Source organism: Lepisosteus platostomus, chromosome 5 (genome assembly GCF_059453375.1).
Source record: "Lepisosteus platostomus isolate fLepPlt1 chromosome 5, fLepPlt1.hap1, whole genome shotgun sequence".
Lineage (NCBI taxonomy): Eukaryota > Metazoa > Chordata > Actinopteri > Semionotiformes > Lepisosteidae > Lepisosteus > Lepisosteus platostomus.
Window position 1 is genome coordinate 65,147,385 of NC_142615.1, and position 19,023 is coordinate 65,166,407.

The following is a 19,023-nucleotide window of genomic DNA, read 5'->3' on the forward strand; positions in this document are numbered from 1 at the left end:
TTCACATTCTTTGGTAGTTAACAGAACTAAATGCTTTGGAGGTACATTTAAAACTGCAGAGAACACTGTAGCACTTCGAGTTTAATTGTGTAAACCTGGCTCTCTATGAACACGAGCAAAGAGTTCTCACTCAACAGAAGACTGCGATGTGAGCACAGTAACATAAAACACTTGGAGATGCCAGAGATTGAACCCGGGACCTCATACATGCAAAGCATGCACTCTACCCCTGAGCTATACCCCCGACATAGAAGGCTGTGGAAGTGACTTAGAGATGTGCAGGTGCTCACAGAACACAATCCATCTTTTGCATCTTTTAAGTGCTCTTGATTAAACTATGCATAGAAAAACAGCGGTACTGATGATTTTCATGGACTGATGCACACTTGTTCTGTACAACTCCAGTGATAAAACCTTGTCTGTAAATATTGTAGAACGTAAAAGGGTGAAACAACGCTCCAACCGCAGGAATGGTAACAGAAAGGATCATTTTCTTATTTAATACGTCCTTTTGAGATGCCTTGTCAACGCACACAGACGTCAGAGCTGAACAAATATTTTGTACACAAGACGGCAGTGCGATATTAGAATTCCTGTCTTCTTGATGGATTCAGACTCTTTCTCAGAGGTCCATGCTTGCCAAATAACTTTACAGCTGTAGCGGCAATGCTTATTAATAAGACAGAATTAAGCGTTGCTGTGCTTTCCTAAATGAGGCCCCATCTCACTCTCCCTCTCTGTGGTGCAGCCACAGAGAAAGTATTCATGCAGGCTGATTTAAGATGTTTTCTTCTGATAAGGGACAGCTCCCAAACGGAGATCCACTTAGCTAAGCCTGGCTATCATGATCTATGGTCATCCATTGGCGCCTATCTGTCTAGGGAGTGCCGAATGGACATCTGGACTGCATTCCTAAGTGTCAGGAGTAAGTGACTCATATCTCACCTTGATCAACCAATCAGGGATTGGCAGGGGGTGGTAACACCACGTGGGTCTCCAATGCCTCCAATGTATTTCTGATGGAGCGCTATGAGCAAAGATTTAATAAGCTACTCCTGCCGATGATTCAGTTTAAAGAAGTAAAAGCTTTGCAAACAAAAGCAACTCGCTACCACAGCCAATATTAAATGTACTTGGTGGCACATTGCCATTTGCACTGGCTCAAAAGTGATCTGGCAGAGGTTGTTCCCTACGTAAAGCTGAAAGCCACAAAGAGCATTTCCATTGAGAAAAAAAAAATCTGCCTTGATGTTAAACATAGAGAGCCTGCTTTTTAGAAGTTCTCCCTCTAAACACCTTGTGCAGCCTCCCGACAGACTAACAAAAAGCGCCTTTTCACCAACTCAATTTATAATACGCCCCTCAAAACTCACAACCAAATAACAATCCACCCGTATATTTGATTTTCAAGATCCATTCAAGGCAACTTGGCTCTTCGTAAGCAAATAATTTCAGGGAAGAAACTCAGTTTAGTCAACTACTGGTGCATTCAGCACAGCACTTGCTCTTGCTTGTCAGGGTGGCCGAGTGGTCTAAGGCGCCAGACTCAAGGACATGTGTCTTTCCAGTGGGCTTGGGTGTTCTGGTCTCCAAATGGAGGTGTGGGTTCAAATCCCACTCCTGACAGCTTCTGTTTTTACCTCTCTTGAATTGTTCCAGTGCTAGCTGACAGTGAATGACTGAAATATAAAAGCAACAGAAGAAAGCAAGCAAGTCAGTGCAATTTATGAGTATTCTGCACTGTTAAAATGCACAGGTTTTCATACTTTTTGGAATTCATAGCTCAAGAAGTGACTCCTGTTTCATTTTCTATTCACCAACTTGATTTGCATTCCGCCCTCACACCTCACAACAGAATAACAAACGGCTGTTTCGAACGGAGTTTAATGTCGGTTTTTTACTTTATTAGAGAGAGGCACTGAACTTTGGGGAACGTGACATCCACCCAGTATTACTAGTAGGTTGATAAATATAAATGTTCTTTTTCCCCCCGTATGATACCTCGCGAAATATAACGATGGCCAACTCCTTAAGTCGAAATTTAAACCCTTCTCACGCTACAAGATAGTCCGTCAACATCGCCGCGGCCCGAAGCGCGACCTTCGGTATGACGTTGGCGGAAGGGGGTAGGGTAAGTACGTCACAGCCAGGGGAAGCCCCTATCACGTGAGAGGGGTGCGGCGGGCAACTAGCCCACGGGGGCGAAGAGAAGTTGATTTGCGTGGAGTGTGGAAACACTACACGACCGGGCAAGCGAGCCGTTTTTTTTTGTTTTGTTTTTTCCAGAACATCAGAACAACCGCAAAGATGACCATCGATCCACCTCCGGACGTTTCCTTTTTTGTCCTCTTTGGCCTCCAAAATAAAAAAAAAAACTGGGATCCATCGTGGCGTTGCCAAATTAAAACGTCAACCACTTTTCGGGCTTTCGTGCTGTCCATAATGAAACCGTCATGGTTGTGTAAGCATACGTTACGTCACAGACCGGCGGCGCTCGGACGTGAGGAGTGTCGTTACGTTTTTGAAATGGCACGTCAGACAAGATCTCTGACAAGCTCTCCGAAAAACCCAAACCTGTAAAATTCAATTTCAATTCAGTTTTTTTATATAGCGCCTTTCACAACAAGAATGCCCCAAGGCCCCAAACAAAGGAGTTGTTCCACACCCCCGCCACCCTCTGAGTACAGTAGAGCCCCCTGTAATGACTGGAGGAGCTCACCCAGCTGTGTCTGGAGAGAAGCCGGGGTATCGGCTTCAACCACAGGGCTGGGCGGCTTGTTCCCCACCCCCAACCCCTTCTGTGTACAGAAGAGCCTCCTGTCCTGACTCCAGTAGGAAATGTCACCTGGAGGCAACACACCGGCTTCTTTTAACAGATGACCTCGGGAATCGGGAACAACGGAGCTGTGTGCGGCCGTCTGTACGGAGGGGTTCAGCGCGGTGGGGCTCCGGGCTCGTGTCTGGACCCGGGGGGGGACTGTCTGTGTGGAGTCTGCATGTTCTCCCTGTGTTCTCCGGGTCCAAAGACAGGCTTTTGGGCTAATTGGCTTCTGGGAAAACTGGCCCTGGTGTGTGTCCTGTGATGGAGTGCTGTCCTGTCCAGGGTGTGTGAGTGAGTGTGTGTTTGTCATGTGATGGACTGGTTCCTGTCCAGGGTGTGTGAGTGTGTGTGTCTGAGTGTCCTGTGAGGGACTGGTTTCCTATCCAGGTTGTGTGTGTGTGTCCTGTGAAGGACTGGTGTCCTGTTCAGGGTGTGTGAGTGTGTGTGTGTGTCCTGTGATGGACTGGTGTCCTATCTAGGGTGTGTGTATGTCCTGTGATGGACTGGTGTCCTGTCCAGGGTGTGTGAGTGTGTGTGTGTCCTTTGAAGGACTGGTGTCCTGTCCAGGGTGTGTGAGTGTGTGTGTCTGTGTGTCCTGTGATGGACAGATGGTACCAAGCCTGGACACCCATGAGACACTGGCTTCCTCAGAAGACTCTCACGGAGGGCACACTGTCCCTAACCCGGGTCCAGAAGAAACTACAGTGATCTATAATTCCTGCGCCTCGGAAGGGTTTATGACGTCTATGTCCGGCGCCCGCGACCGCGGACCGGCGGTTTGGCGTCGCGCTCCGCAGTTCGAGCTTCGGTGCGAGGCAGGGCGGGAGGGAGTCGATGTGGCCTCGGTGCCATCTTTGCTGGTGAGTCAATTGTGACCGTTGCGGTACAATAAACCATCAATAAACCTTTTCCCACCCCGTCCAGTATTTCTGTCGCGGCCCACGTCCCTTACAATCGACAAACTATTAAAAAAAAACAGTAGCCCTTCGCAACATTACACGCCATTTTTTTTATTTTAAACGTCCACTAGATACGCAGGTGGCTCGATACCTGTCTTATCCTCGCCGGCGTCTTTATACCGGCAAGTGAATTTTATTTGGGGTCCCTCAGAATTGTGACAGAAATGTCAGTGAACCACAATAAAAAACGAAACTTTTTTTTTAAAGGCGGTGAATGGATTTTCTGAGTAACCGTGTAGCGACTAACATAAGGAAAAAAAAGTTGTCTTTTCCTACGAAGACGTTTTGGTACAGGACTTTCTTTAAATATCAGTTGTGCATAGCGTTTTACAAAAAGTTGATGATGATCTTGGAGATAATTGCAAAGGAAAATTGAGATAACTACCAAAACGTTACGTGTGAAACGACAGGACAGAACTTTGAACCCACAAAGAAACAAAGGTATGAAATATTGCCTCGTCATGGGGGGTTGATAATTGTAGTAAGTGTTCCTAATTTTCGTAAAGAAATGTATATTATGGGAGTCACACGTGAGATTTAGTGTATATACGTTTCATATTGTGCATACATACGTGGTTAAAAAGTGGAATGAGTATGATTATAAACTCGTGTGTCCTATAATCAGATAATTTTTGAACAAGCTTTGATTAGACAGGTGAAAAACAACATCAGATCCTTTTTTTAATATATTCTCACGTCTGAATATAAGCTTCTCCCCTCTGGCCAACATTTCAGGGCTCCCAGGTGTAGATCCCAAATTGAAACAAATATTAATTTGTTACCCAGTTAAACAGTTAATAGAAGTGAGTGACCAGGGTAAATAAAGGTGGGTCAGTGTAAACTGTTTATTCTGGACCAGACTTCGTCATGTGTGATATGTCATGACTTCTTATATTAAGTTTTATCTTTATATTTAGTTCTACATGTGTAATAGATGCGATGTGTGTCCATAAAAAGGTTTCTCCAGGGGAAAATCAAGTTCGTTTTAAAACCGTGTTTCCTTTTTAGGGTACGTTTGCATTCCAAGTGTGGGGTTTTTGCCTTTTTATCATATTTTGGATGTGAATCCGTGGTATTTTTGCTGAGACAAGTTGCCTTTCTAATACGCGGAGGGATCTGCTCGTGAGATGTCCGCTTGGTCCATTTCTGAGCTCAGTATAAGGTGTAGAAAGCACGACTGTCATCATCACCCGCCTCTCACCCAGGTGTGGAATAATGTTGTGACTATTGCTTCAGCAATAACATGCTGATTGCATGTTTCTAGATGGGTATAACAGAGATCTCAACTACTGAGGGGCCTTATTAATAAAGTCTCCACAGCCGAAGCGCTGTGTCTCTTTTCAGCTGGCGATAAACCTTTCCTCGATCCTTTGCTGACTTGTAAAACTGTTCCTGATCAGAATAAAAAACGCTCCCGCTAATACACAAGCACCCGTGTCTCGCCAAAGCTGACAAATAAACAGACGGACAAGCCGCACTGCACGTGTGAACAGGGGAATGAGTGAGCGAGCGGGGATAGGGCGCCTCCTGCGCTTAAAAGCTTGCAGCACCTGGTATACCCAGGCGGTCTCCCATCTAAGTACTAACCAGGCCCATCCCTTTTTAGCTTCCGAGATCAGACGAGACCAGGCGTGCTCAAGGGGGTGTGGCCGTAAGCGAGAGAAAAGCTCGCTGGCACCCTTCTTATTGAGAGGACAGCTCCGTCACCTCTTTTACGACGCTGCTTTTTTTCCCTTGCGTTTTTCTCTTCTTCCCACGTTCTCTCTCTTCCCTGCCTTCGTCCCCGCTCTATTTCACTTCAGCCTTTCACTCTTGCTTCCTTCCAATGAGGACGGAGCTGCGGGAGAAAGGGCGCTATAGAGGATTGCTGTGGAGAGCTGCTGCTGTGCTTTGACATCTGAGCTCTGTGGAAAACGATCTCAAAACAATTCTGAAAAACGCGACTCTCCGAACGCCAGCCGAACAAGTCTCCACAGCCGAAGCGCTGTGTCTCTTTTCAGCTGGCGATAAACCTTTCCTCGATCCTTTGCGGACTTGTACAACTGTTCATGACCAGAATAAAAAACGCTCACGCTAATACACAAGCACGCGTGTCTCGCCAAAGCTGACAAATAAACAGACAGACAAGCCGCACTGCACGTGTGAACAGGGGAATGAGCGAGCGAGCGGGGATAGGGCGCCTCCTGCGCTTAAAGGCTTACAGCACCTGGTATTCCCAGGCGGTCTCCCATCCAAGTACTAACCAGGCCCATCCCTGTTTAGCTTCCGAGATCAGACGAGATCAGGTGTGCTCAAGGGGGTGTGGCCGTAAGCGAGAGCAAGGCTCGCTGGCACCCTTCTTATTGAGAGGACAGCTCCGTCACCTCTTTTACGACGCTACTTTTTTTCCCTTGCGTTTTTCTCTTCTTCCCACGTTCTCTCTCTTCACTGCCTTCGTCCCCGCTCTATTTCACTTCAGCCTTTCACTCTTGCTTCCTTCCAATGAGGACGGAGCTGCGGGAGAAAGGGCGCTATAGAGGATCGCTGTGGAGAGCTGTTGCTGTGCTTTGACATCTGAGCTCTGTGGAAAACGATCTCAAAACAATTCTGAAAAACGCGACTCTCCGAACGCCAGCCGAACAAGTCTCCACAGCCGAAGCGCTGTGTCTCTTTTCAGCTGGCGATAAACCTTTCCTCGATCCTTTGCGGACTTGTACAACTGTTCATGACCAGAATAAAAAACGCTCACGCTAATACACAAGCACGCGTGTCTCGCCAAAGCTGACAAATAAACAGACAGACAAGCCGCACTGCACGTGTGAACAGGGGAATGAGCGAGCGAGCGGGGATAGGGCGCCTCCTGCGCTTAAAGGCTTACAGCACCTGGTATTCCCAGGCGGTCTCCCATCCAAGTACTAACCAGGCCCATCCCTGTTTAGCTTCCGAGATCAGACGAGATCAGGTGTGCTCAAGGGGGTGTGGCCGTAAGCGAGAGCAAGGCTCGCTGGCACCCTTCTTATTGAGAGGACAGCTCCGTCACCTCTTTTACGACGCTACTTTTTTTCCCTTGCGTTTTTCTCTTCTTCCCACGTTCTCTCTCTTCACTGCCTTCGTCCCCGCTCTATTTCACTTCAGCCTTTCACTCTTGCTTCCTTCCAATGAGGACGGAGCTGCGGGAGAAAGGGCGCTATAGAGGATCGCTGTGGAGAGCTGTTGCTGTGCTTTGACATCTGAGCTCTGTGGAAAACGATCTCAATACAATTCTGAAAAACGCGACTCTCCGAACGCCAGCCGAACAAGTCTTGAAGTGGATATCCAATAAGTAAATTGATTCTTAAAATGTAGAGAGCTTTCAAATAAATATATTGGGGCTTTTAGATAATATATTTCAAGGATGTAATTGCTGTGCTACAATACGTGCAGAATTTTAGAAAACAGTGCGTCAACAAAGTACACTGTTTAGGTTACTTTAGAAGACAATTTACCAAAACAATATATGCTGTCTGGGTCGTTAGAATTAGCTGAAAGTAACTGAAAAGCTTTGAATAACATATCTAGTGCTTCTTCTTTCGCTTTTTGATGTAATCTGTTTTCTCTTAGGGAAAGTGGAAGTTTTAGAAGGGACAAAGCGCTGAGCTTTTTTCCAGCGCAACGTCTTATGAAAACCCTGTACTGCCTGTAACAAATTGAGTCTCTGGTCGCTCCCAATATTGAAATAAAGACCTTACTCAGGTGAGAACTCTCTCTTGTGGCTTCCTTGATAGTTATATTTCCATGACACCGGTTTTAATGTCTGTAGATTGTATCTTATTTTTATTTTTTGTTTTGTTTCATGTTCATATTATGTGTTTTCACCCAGTTGACTCCAGTTAATAACAGTTCATCCAGTTAATAGCCACTTTTGATGCGCGAAAAACGGGTGATCTTTCTATCTCGTGATCAGCTTAGTATCTTTCTGTAAATTTTTTTCTGCTTAATTAAACGTTTAAAATACATGAATTTCATAAAGACAACACACGTTTCGAACAGAAAAAAAATCATATTCTGTTCTCTTCCTGGTATGTATAACAGATCAGCAGGTCTTATTTTCCCAATTGCTTTTTTCCACTGTATTTATCATAATGGCTAGCCAATGTCTTCTCTTAGCTAGGTAATGTTACTTGTGGATGTGCTTCTGCGTTGCGCAGAAGCACATGTATCCATAGAAAGTATATTATACTACTATTTGAGCTACAGTACATAAAAATAATTATATCGTTATTAATTTCTTTAGGTACGTGATTCCATATTATATTCCCTATTAATCAAATTCTAAAAGTATGCTTTTGTTTACTCCGATAACGAGCACATTCACAGAAAATGTGAATATCTTATGACTTTTCCCAAAGTATATAAAGTTAAGATGGTCAGAAGGAGCATGTAAAAACGTTTCCGAAACGTGGTAAAATCTTACTACATGTAAGACTTTGATGCTTAAAATGTTTAGGAAGAAAGTGGAATACTGGTGTGTATTTTTCTTTAAACTACCAATACCAGCCATATACAGTTTACACTATATGTTTATGTTCCTAAATTAATATAGTTTATGGTGGTGTATCGTGGTTGTAGAGGTTTGATGGGTTTACTGAGACAATTATTAATTGTAGCAGTAATCACGAGGTTGTTCGTTGTGGCTTTTAGAAAATCAATCGTCAGAACAACTAACAACGCACACACACGGGTTCAATACACGAGATACATTTATTCATATAAATTGTGCACCAAACATATACTAGTCTGCCTGGATACGAGCGGCAGACCTTACTGTGAGGGTTATCAATATACAAGGTATATAATCTCGAAGAGATGCCAACACAAAGAGATACACAACAGAGAATATATGTCAATATATATCGTTCGGTTACCAAATCGCTAATCAGTGTTATTACCCACTGTTACTCTACTCGGAAGTAAATACATTACTCATGAATTAAATTGATAACAACTTGTGTTGAGGTACAATTGAATTCTCGAGACACAATGTAGAACATGGGGTTTACTTATCCACTGTGTATGGATTTGGAATCTCCCGGCACGAACACCAAACCAGCTGAGCCGTGGTGAACAGTGGGAAAGACGCCCTGTGGAGAGTGAGGAACATGGGGCTGTTCAAAGGCATCGAGGTCCCAGTCAAGGCAGCAGGTAGCCTGGCCCTGTTCATCACCCGAGAGAACTATTACCTCAGAGATCTGTGGAGAGAAGGGAGAGAGGAAGCACGCCCCACTTTTCATTTTTTATTAGTTAAAAAAGTTTCAAAAATCCAATAGATTTCGTTCCACTTCACAATTGTGTCCCACTTGTTGGTGATTCTTCACATAAAATAAAAAATTTATATCTTTATGTTTGAAGCTTGAAATGTGGCAAAAGGTTGAAAAGTTCAAGGGGGCCGAATACTTTCGCAAGGCACTGTATACTGTTTTAAGTATGTATATTAATGTAAAGCTTTCTAATTTGTGATGTCCTGTATTTTTTTGTGAAAAGAAAATAAAGTTCTTAAAAAATCGATTCACCCAGGGCGAGGCTCGGCCATTGCACTCCGGCTGTCCTGACCCCTGCGAATTCCCCAAATGTGGGAATCTCGACTGCATAATTTCTGGTAGTGGGGGACTGCGTTCGCGCTCTCTCCTGATGTGCTTGGTCCAATATCAGATACGGGAGAGTTAGGACACCACGAGCTGTGATAGGATCCCAGTTCGAAAGGAGTCGATGCCACTGCTGGTTCCCGGTTTCTTTTAGTTAGAGGTCCGGAGAAGCATTTCAAACTGGTTACACTACTCCTTCCGGACATTCATTCCCTTTTCAAAGTCAGTCGTTTTGCTGTTGTCTGCATTATTAGGCTGATTATCGAGGTTAGCCTTTATTTGGTCATGGGGGCCTCGGTACTGTATGCTAATTCTCAAGACAGTTTCACCCGTTTTCTGATTGCTAGGTTCTGTACCAGTGCAGACATGTCAAACAGTGAATGGCTGTACCTCTATTGTATCCGTGCTCAATGAATGAAATCAGTAATAAATGAATATATGTATAGTTATACGAAAAACAAGTGGTTTATCGACTCATCTTCATTTGCAGATTTAGAGGCAGCTTCGATATTCGGGGGAGGTGTAAAACATGGTGCTGATCTTTGGAAAGCAGGAGGCAAAACTGACACGTTCTCATACAAGGAGCTGAAACCAGGCCACCTGGGTGAAGATCAGGTATCGTAACCGCTAGACCATATGGGAGCATACAGCCATGTTGTGCGTGCGTCATGTAAGCAAACTGTAATTGCTGCCTTCATGACCTGCTTGATGGAGAAAACACACAAGAGAGTTGGCACTCAGAGTGTCGAAGGGTTGATGTATACTAGGGCTCAGTTGAAATGCAGTGTCAGGACTTTTCCGACTAGTGTCACACAAAGAGAGTACATCCTTTCCTACTGGCTGTGTATGTCTCGGTAACTCGCTGTGATCGTATAGTGCTCAGAATTTGTGTTGTGGCCGCAACAACCCCGGTTCGAATCCGCATACTGGCAGAATAGGAGGAGTACTGCCTGACTGGATCGTTGATGAACGACAGAGGCCACTCCGACCTCCTCTTGGTTTTCTTCAATGACTTACTAAGGATCTTCTTCACATTCGCCCATGCAGGAGAAGCCAGTTACACCAAAGCAAACGCAGGAAAGTGCATTTCAAGCAGAGACCAGGAGGGACTTGTTTACACCGAGAGTGGTCGGAGAATGGAACAATGCGCCCAGCCCTGTTGCTGGAGCCGATTCTTGATGAGATCTTGGGCTCACTAAGAGGCCCCCGCTGGATGCTAATCTTTCTGTTGTTCTTGCAGGTCCTGCGCTGCTTTTGAGCCGACAGAGCTCGTCCTGGTCTGTCGGCACAGCCCAATTGCAAACGATCGGCTCCACGTACAGAAGGAACGTGCGTTTGGTACAAGAGTGCACGAAGGCGCCGGAAATACATTGGGAACAAATGACCGGTCGTTCAAGACCTCTGTGAAGTACATGAGCGTGCAAAACAAGGCTGCTTCCACCCGGTCTCGAACCGGGGACCTTTCGCGTGTTAGGCGAACGTGATAGCCGCTACACTACGGAAACCTGCAGGGACTGCTGCAGGGACTCGCTTGTGTTTCAGGCTGAGAAAGGGACGCGTCACTTTAGGCAGGGGGCGCTGGAGAGAGGAACAAAGAGCGCGATGAAACAAAATGCCGAAACCCGGGATCAAACCAGGGACCTGTAGATCTTCAGTCTAACGCTGTCCCAACTGAGCTATTTTGGCGGTGCGGAGAGCCCACAGCCACCTGCTCCAGCCTTCCTGTGTTGCGGCATGAGCGCACCAAGAGTAGTGGGAGAGTGTTGCAGGAACGTCACTCTGAAGGAAAGCCACCCAGGTGCGCCCTCTGAGCTCTGTCCAGCGCATCTTCCTCGCATGGACTCCTGCCTGCGACGGGCAGGAAACAATTAGCAAGAACAGAACGACACCCCATGGGTGTCTCATGACCGCACCTTAGGTTGTGACACGTGCAGGTGTGAGGGGTTGCCGGGCTACTTTGGAGCAGAGCTTGGGCGGAGGGGGGGCGGGAAAGCAGACAAAGAGGTGACACCTCAAGGTCTGCACGATCACAGCTCTCAGCCGCCCCAGGCTTCCGCTCGATAAGCTACTGGACACACCCGCCCCTCCTCACACAGACCGTGGAAAAGCCCCCGAGTGGGAGGGCTCTCTCTTCCTCCCAGGAGCTCTTGGACACGACGCACAGACAGGGCGCGGGGAGCTGCCGCCTGCAAACACGGCTCCAGGCAGGACTCCACTCCGCAGGAGCCGCAGAGCAGAGGAGATGGGGGCAGCTTAGCTCCTGTTCAGAGACCTGAGCTGTTGTTGCTGCGGACGCTGTCTTTTCTGCACTCGGGGTAGGAGTGAATGTTGAGTTGCCCTTAGAAATGAAGCAGAGCACTTCAACGGCACGGGTGTGTGTGTGTGCGTGCGCCCTGGTGATTCTGGGAGACAGATCGAACCTGGGCTAAAAGAGAGGGGGCTTAGCCCTCTTCCATTTGCTAGTTCAAAGTTGTACAACCCATTTGTATCTGCTAGGTGGCGCAGTCGTCGTGCACAAAGAACGCTTTGAAAAGCGTCAAAGGCAAGTCATTCCGAGTTGGTCGTTTGTGTTTTCCGTTCAGACGCGAAATGCTGAAATGATCTCTCGGCTCCTCGGTTGTCATCCCTGACATCCCAACCCCGCCACTCACTGTGTAAAGCAGTGTCGTATGGCCCTGACATCACACCCCCACCACTCTCTACGGAAAGCACTGTCCCTGACATCACACCCCCACCACTCTCTACGGAAAGCACTGTCATATAGCCCTGACACCCACCCCTCCACTCATTGATTAAAGCAGTGTCATCAAGCCCCGACATCCCACCCCCGCCACTCTCTACATAAAGAAGTGTCGTATGGCCCTGATATCCCACCCCCACCACTAACTGCGTAAAGTAGTATCTTCAGGCCCTGACATCCCAATCCCGCAACTCTCTGTGTAAAGAAGTGTCGTATGGACCTGACACCCATCCGTCCACTCTGTGCTTAAAGCAGTGACATCAAGCCCTGACATTCCACCCCCTTCACTCCCTGCGTAAGGCACTGTCATATGGCCCTGACACCCACCCCTCCACTCTCTGTGTAAAACAGTGTCGTTTAGCCCTGACATCCCAACCCTGCCACTCTCTGTGTAAAGCAGTATCGTCGGGCCCTGACATCCCACCCCTGTCACTCTCTGCGTAAAGCAGTCTCGTCAGGCCCTGACATCCAACCCCCGCCACTCTCTTCGTAAAGGAGTATGGTCAGGCCCTGACATCCCACCCACGCCACTCTCTGCCTAAAGCACTGTCATATGGCCCTGACACTCACCCCTCCACTCTCTACGTTAAGCAGTGTTGTCAAGCCCTGACATCCCACCCCCTACACTCTCTGCGTAAAGCACTGTCGTATGGCCCTGACATCCCAGCCTCGCCGCTCACTGCGTTAAGCACTGTCGTATGGCCCTGACACCCACCCCTCCACTCTCTGCATAAAGCAGTGTTGTTAAGCCCTGACATCCCACACCCTCCACTATCTGCGTTAAGCACTTTCGTATGGCCCCGACATCCCACCCCCGTCAATCTCTGCGTAAAGCAGTATGGTCAGGCCCTGACATCCCAGCCTCGTAGCTCACTGCGGTAAGCACTGTCGCATGGCCCTGACACCCACCCCTCAACTCTCTGCATAATGCAGTCTCGTGAGGCCCTGACATCCCAACCCCGCCACTCTCTGTGTAAAGCACTGTCGTATGGCCCTGACATCACACCCCTCCACTCTTTGCGTTAACCCCTGTCGTATGGCCCTGACACCCACCCCTCCACTCTCTGCATAAAGCAGTGTTGTATGGCCCTGATACCAACCCCTCCACTCTCTGCATTAAGCAGTGCTGTCAGGCTCTGACATCCCAACCCCGCCACTCTCTGCGTAAAGAATTGTCGTATGGCCCTGACACCCACCCTTCCACTCTCTGCATAAAGCAGTGTCCTCAAGCCCTGACATCCCACCCCCGCCACTCTCTGTGTAAAACAGTATCGTCAGGCCCTGACATCCCACCTCTACCACTCTCTGCGAAAAGAAGTGTCATATGGCCCTGATACCCACCCCTCCATTCTCTGCATAAACCAGTGTCTTCATGCCCTGACATCCCACCCCCGCCACTCTCTGCGTTAACCCCTGTCGTATAGCCCTGACACCCACCCCTGCACACTCTGCATAAAGCAGTGTTGTCAAACCCTGACATCCCACACCCTCCACTATCTGCGTAATGCACTGTCGTATGGCCCTGACATCCAACCCCCGCCAATCTCTGCGTAAAGCAGTATCGTCAGGCCCTGACATCCAACCCCCGCCACTCTCTGAATAAATAAGTGCCGTATAGCCCTGACACCCACCCCTCCACTCTTTGCATTAAGCAGTCTCGTCAGGCCCTGACATCCCACCCCCGCCACTCTCTGCGTAAAGCAGTATCGTCAGGCCCTGACACTCACCCCTCCACTCTCTGCATTAAGCAGTGCTGTCAGGCTCTGACATCCCAACCCCGCCTCTCTCTGCTTAAGGAATTGTCGTATGGCCCTGACACCCACCCCTCCACACTCTACATTAAGCAGTGCTGTCAGGCTCTGACATCCCAACCCCGCCACTCTCTGCCTAAAGAATTGTCGTATGGCCCTGACACCCACCCCTCCATTTTCTACAAAAAGCATTGTCTTCATGCCCTGACATCCCAAACTCACCACTGTCTGCGTAAAGCAGTATCATCAGGCCCTGACATCCCACCCCTGCCACTCTCTACATTAAGCAGTCTCGTGAGGCCCTGACATCCCAACCCCGCCACTCTCTGTGTAAAGCAGTATCATCAGGCCCTGACATCCCACCCCTGCCACTCTCTACATTAAGCAGTCTCGTCAGGGCCTGACATAACACCCCCGCCACTCTCTGCGTAAAGCAGTATCGTCAGACCCTGACATCCCACCCCTGTCACTATCTGCGTAAAGCAGTATCGTCAGGCCCTGACATCCCACCCCTGCCACTCTCTGCGTAAAGCACTGTCATATGGCCCTGACACTCACCCCTCCACTCTCTCCGTTAAGCACGGTCGTATGGCCCTGACATCCCAGCCTCGTCGCTCACTGCGTTAAGCACTGTCGTATGGCCCTGACACCCACCCCTCCACTCTCTGCATAAAGCAGTGTTGTCAAGCCCTGACATCCCACCCCCGCCACTATCTGCGTAAAGCAGTATCGTCAGACCCTGACATCCCACCCCTGTCACTATCTGCGTAAAGCAGTATCGTCAGGCCCTGACATCCCACCCCTGCCACTCTCTGTGTTAAGCAGTGCTGTCAGGATCTGACATCCCAAACCCGCGACTCTCTCCGTAAAGAATTGTCGTATGGCCCTGACACCCACCCCTCCATTCTCTGCATAAACCAGTGTCTTCATGCCCTGACATCCCAAACCCGCCTCTCTCTGCGTTAAGCAGTGCTGTCAGGCCCTGACATCCCACCCCCGCCACTCTCTGCGTTAACCCCTGTTGTATGGCCCTGACACCCACCCCTCCACTCTCTGCATAAAGCAGTCTCATCAGGCCCTGACATCCCAAACCCGCCTCTCTCTGTGTTAAGCAGTGCTGTCAGGCCCTGACATCCCACCCCCGCCACTCTCTGCGTTAAGCACTGTCATATGGCCCTGAGACCCACCCCTCCACTCTCTGCGTTAAGCAGTTTTGTCAGGCCCTGACATTGCACGCCTGCCACTCTCTACGTAAAGAATTGTCGTATGGCCCTGACATCCCACCCCCGCTACTCTCTGCATAAATCAGTGTCAAGTAATAGGTTTATTCCATGCTGAAAAAAAGAAGAAAGAGAACACAACGTTTCAGCCGTGGAGCCTTCTTCAGGTGTGAGAGAGACAGGACAGTAGGCAAAGGTAAAATAGCGGGAGAACAAAGGCTGGGAGAAAGGAGGAGTGAAAGGCGGGAGCAGGGGACAGAAAGAGAGGCCAATCAAGAGGTTTGAAGTCAGATTGGGTGCAGAGAGGTGTGAAATGAAACTTCCAATGAATGGAGAAAATTTAAAAGAACAGTAGTCTGTCGTTAAGGGAAGGGAGAATGTGTGATCCTAGCTGCAGAATAATTTTAGTTTCGGTGGTCTTTCTGATGTATGAGTTTCTGAAAACTGTCTTTGAGAACACATACAGAGAGATTAGAGTGGTTGTGGCCGTCAGAGGTAAAATGAGAAACAATGGGCTTGGAGACATCTTTAATCTTCACAGCCCTGACGTGTTCTCTGAAGCGGTCTTCGAGTCTCCTTCCTGTTTCTCCAATGTAGATGGCTGGGCATTTACTGCAAGAGATACAGTAAATAAGGTTGCTGGAGGTACAAGATGCTGTCTGGGTGATCCGGAAATTGTCCTGAGGGGCCTTGAATGAGTGTTGTGGTGGCTGTGTACTTGCAGGTGATACAGCGAGCTCTGTTGCAAGGGAAAGTGCCTGGTGTGGATAATAATAATAATAATAATAATAAACTTTATTTTATATAGCGCCTTTAAAGGTGGCTTCTCAAAGCGCTTTACAGGATGACAATAACAATAAATAAGAAGACTACAACAATAAATAAGAAAATTTCACAAGACAGGACACAATTATAATTACAACAATACAACAATAACAATAGAGGAGACCGTGGAAGATGGTATTAAGAAGAGCAGAGGGGTGAAGAATGGAACCAGTTAAGTAAAGGCTTTTCTGAAAAGGAGGGTTTTGAGTCTGGATTTGAAGGAGTTTAGAGAAGGTGACTCTCTAATATCCTTGGGCAAAGAGTTCCAGAGCTTGGGGGCATAGCAGGAGAAGGCCCTGTCGCCCATACAATGTAGACGGGCTTGGGGGACAGTAAGGAGGGCAGAATTTGAAGAGCGGAGGTTGCGAGGTGGGGAGTAGGGCGATAAAAGTTCAGACAGGTATTGAGGTGCCAAGCCATGTAAAGCCTTGTAGGTGAGCATGAGGATTTTAAAGTCTACGCGGAATTTGACCGGAAGCCAGTGCAAGGACTCCAGGATAGGAGTAATGTGAACACTTGCACTAGACCTGGTCAGGATTCTGGCTGCTGAATTTTGGACATTCTGCAACTTGTTCAGAGTAGATTTAGATACCCCAGGGAGCAGAGCATTGCAGTAGTCAATTCGAGAGAATACAAATATGTTGATCAGCTTTTCAGCCACAGTTAATGATAGCATAGGGCGTAGTCTTGCGATATTTCTAAGGTGAAAAAAAGATGTTTTGACAGTATGCTGTACATGTGGGTCAATGTTAAGCCAGAATCGAATATAACCCCAAGGTTTTTCCATTTTGATTGAAGCTCAAGTACAGAGCCATCTACAGACAGGGTTACATGGTTGTTGAGGGCGGTCAAGGGAGCTGTGAACAAGGAGGTTACGCAGATTAGGTGGTCGGCGATATGAGATGATAGGGCGATCAGAAAAGAGGGCCCCAATGGAGGGATCATCCTGTACGATGGAAAAGTTCTGGTTAATGGTCCTGGGGATAGGAAGTGTGTTAGGGTGGTAAGGAAGCACCAAAGGAATGCAGTTTTTACGGCGGGAGTTCCTGATCGGGTTGATGGTCCGGGGGGTGTTTTTGGCTCGGGCAAGGGCCTTGTCAATCACATTGCTGGGGTATCCTCTGTTGATGAAAAATGAGTACATTTCGAGGGCTTGGTTCTCGAAGTCGATGTCGTCGCTGCATAATCGTCGTAACCTAAGGAATTGTGAAAAAGGAAGAGAGTTTTTAGTGTGGTTGGGGTGAAATTAGCTGTACAGGAGGTAGCTGTGTGAATCCGTGGGTTTGTAATAAACTGAAGTGGACAGTTGGTGGTAGTTGATAGACAAGTGGATGTCTAGAAACGGAAGAGTGGTGGAAGATATGTTAACCGTATATTTGAGGGACGGGTGGAAGTTGGTGAAATGGTGCAGGAAGAACTCAAGCTGATCGTTGGAGCATGTCGCGGCACCGACGCAGTCATCAATATATCGCTTGTAGAGGTCAGGGACATAGCCAGTGTAGGAAGCGAAGAAGCGTTCTTCTACCCAGCTGACAAAAATGTTGGCATAGCTGGGTCCCATTCTGGTGCCCATGGCAACTCCACTGACCTGTTGGTAAAAAAGATTATTGAAAGAGAATGCGTTTAGTGCGAGGACCAATTCTGCACGGCGTACCAGGGTGTGGGTGGGTGGATCAAGCACTGTGCGTTTGTCCAGCGTGTGCTTGAGGGCTGTAAGGCCGTCATTATGGGGAATGACGGTGTACAGAGATGTGATGTCCATGGTAAAAATGTAGCATTCGGTACCCTGAAATTGGAAATCATTAAAAAGTTGGAGCGCGTGGTTGGTGTCTTTGATGTATGAGGGAAGATCTTCAACCAGCGGTCTCATGAGGCTGTCGAGAAAGGCTGAGATGTAAGTAGTTGGACAGTTACATGCTGATACGATGGGGCGTCCAGGGGTGTCCGGTTTGTGGATTTTGGGGAGGAGGTATAATTGAGATACCTGTGGATGTTCCATGATGAGCCGGTTCGCCTCCTGGGGGAGCTCGTTACTGCTGATAAAAAGGGAAATGGTGGAAACCACTTCCTTTTGGTAGTCAGTGGTAGGGTCCTGTTGGAGAGGGAGGTAGCAGAAGTGTCAGTTAGTTGTCTAGAGGCTTCAAAGATATATAGATCCTTACGCCACACCACAACAGCACCTCCTTTGTCCGCTGGTTTGATGACAATATCATCCCTGTTGCGGAGAGACTGGAGCGCCTGATTTTCTCCTTGGGTGAGGTTAGACCTATGTTTACTGGGTATAGGGAGTGCCTTGGGAGCTTGATTAGTGCATTGGTTGATGAAATAATCAACTGGTGGAAAACGGCCAGAGGAGGGAGTCCAACAGCTCTGTTTGGGATTAATGTTGTTAATGACATCAATAACCGGGTTGTTATCAGCTGCCTGTGAAGAGAAATTGTCGGCAAAATGTGCTCTGAGACGGATCCTTTAAGCGGTTAAGGTCGACATTGGTCTGGGTGATGTCCAGTTTCCTGGGAACTGGTACAAAACTGAGCCCTTTGCTGAGGAGGGATCGCTCATCCTGTGAAAGGGAAAGGTCAGAAGGTATGGTGACAACAAGGTTAGGGTTGGTGAGGGTGTTCGGGGTGTTGATGGTTTTCTTCTGTAGAAGATGACTGAGTTTTTTGTCCTTCTCTGTAGTGAGAAACTGGTAGAGTTTAGAGTTGAGAGATCTAATGAGGTAAGTTATGAAGGGAAGATGATGTGGAGCTGTCAGCCGTAGAAATTCCTTAGCCTCTTTGATGTTGTTGTCGTAAAGGATAATCTGTTTTTTGAGGGAGAAAATGGTAGAGAGCATTAGTTTCCTAGAAAATTGTTTTAGAAGTCTCTGAGTGTTACTCTGGGTGGTATCAGAGTCAAAAGAAAAGGTATTAAATTTAAGGCGAAATCCTTTAGGGATGATATTATGTCGACGACATCTGTAAAGAAATAGAAGGTGGTTAGAAAGCCTGGTCTTGGAACAGATTTTTCTCTTTTTTACATAACACGCTTTCGAGAAATAGACTGTCTTGTAATGAAAGCTGCATTAGAAAATGTGTATCTAAATTAAAATCGGGAATATGTCT

At 47.6% G+C, this 19,023-nt stretch overlaps 4 non-coding genes and 1 pseudogene across 4 annotated transcripts; 2 read left to right on the top strand and 3 right to left on the bottom strand.

The window, feature by feature from the left end:
• The first annotated feature begins 1,513 nt into the window (after nt 1-1,513).
• trnal-caa (transfer RNA leucine (anticodon CAA)) lies at nt 1,514-1,626 on the top strand. The gene is made up of 2 exons: nt 1,514-1,551; nt 1,581-1,626. It is a non-coding gene; the product is annotated as a tRNA-Leu (tRNA).
• Nucleotides 1,627-5,318: 3,692 nt separating this feature from the next.
• On the bottom strand, nt 5,319-5,437 carry LOC148671375 (5S ribosomal RNA; annotated as a pseudogene).
• Nucleotides 5,438-5,974: 537 nt separating this feature from the next.
• Nucleotides 5,975-6,093, bottom strand: LOC148671376 (5S ribosomal RNA). Its single transcript, XR_015938721.1, has one exon. It is a non-coding gene; the product is annotated as a 5S ribosomal RNA (ribosomal RNA).
• A 537-nt stretch (nt 6,094-6,630) lies between these two features.
• On the bottom strand, nt 6,631-6,749 carry LOC148671377 (5S ribosomal RNA). Its single transcript, XR_015938722.1, has one exon. It is a non-coding gene; the product is annotated as a 5S ribosomal RNA (ribosomal RNA).
• A 2,512-nt stretch (nt 6,750-9,261) lies between these two features.
• On the top strand, nt 9,262-9,426 carry LOC148671378 (U1 spliceosomal RNA). Its single transcript, XR_015938571.1, has one exon. It is a non-coding gene; the product is annotated as a U1 spliceosomal RNA (small nuclear RNA).
• The last annotated feature ends 9,597 nt before the right edge of the window (nt 9,427-19,023 follow it).